The sequence below is a fragment of the Arachis ipaensis genome, chromosome B6, assembly GCF_059453495.1.
Source record: "Arachis ipaensis isolate K30076 ecotype BB chromosome B6, ASM5945349v1, whole genome shotgun sequence".
Lineage (NCBI taxonomy): Eukaryota > Viridiplantae > Streptophyta > Magnoliopsida > Fabales > Fabaceae > Arachis > Arachis ipaensis.
The window spans coordinates 60,812,788-60,813,731 of NC_142441.1; the positions used below are offsets into that span (position 1 = coordinate 60,812,788).

Genomic DNA, 944 nt, shown 5'->3' on the forward strand with positions numbered 1-944 from the left:
TGGTTTTTGGTTAGAGTTTTGGTGAGTGGAGTTGTTATACTAGTTTGGATTGTGAGGTCTGTGTTCTTGGCCTTGGCTTTGTTGGTTTTCCCACCCAAAGTTTGGGTGGTTCCTCCAACCAGAGTTATAGGTTTTAGAGTATGGATCATTAGCTTGCCTAGATGAGTTTCCAAGGTAATTAGCTTCCTCCCAGTTAACTCCTTCTTCTGTCTCTAACTCTTCTTGGGGTGATGGTTGAGTGTGGATAGCTACAGCCTGATTCTTTTCCATTTGCTTGGTCAATTTAGCCAGTTGCTTGGTGATCATCTTGTTCTGGGCCAGGATTGCATCCATATGGTTTAATTCCAAGACTCCCCTATTATTGCTCCTATCTGAGGCATAAAAGTACTCATTGTCAGCCACTGTCTCTATAACATCAATGGCTTCTTTAATGGTCTTCTTCTTGTTGAGGGAAACTCCAGATGAATGGTCTACAGCCTTTCTTGATTCACAATTCAACTCTTCATAAAAGATGTGTATTTGCACCCACTCATTAAACATATCAAGGGGGCATTTCATTGTCAAGTCTTTGAATCTCTCCCAGGCTTCATAAAGAGTTTCACCATCCTGCTGTATGAATGTCTGCACTTCAGTTCTTAGCCTGTTTACTCTTTGTGGAGGGTAGAACCTTGTTAAGAATCTGTTCATTACATCTTCCTAGGTGGTCAAGCTTTCCTTAGGAAATGACTCTAGCCATTTTGATGCTTTGTCCCTCAAAGAAAATGGAAACAGTAGCAATCTATAGGTGTCAGGATGAACACCATTAGATTTAACCGTGTTGTATATCCTTTGGAATTTAGTTAGATGCTCATTAGGATCCTCTTGTGAACTTCCTCCGAAAGAACAGTTGTTCTGGACAAGAGTTATGAGCTGAGGCTTCAGTTCGAAATTATTAGCATGGATAG

General features: G+C 40.8%; 1 non-coding gene across 1 annotated transcript; it reads left to right on the forward strand.

The window, feature by feature from the left end:
• Nucleotides 1-535: 535 nt before the first annotated feature.
• Nucleotides 536-642, forward strand: LOC148555779 (small nucleolar RNA R71). Its single transcript, XR_015886414.1, has one exon. It is a non-coding gene; the product is annotated as a small nucleolar RNA R71 (small nucleolar RNA).
• The last annotated feature ends 302 nt before the right edge of the window (nt 643-944 follow it).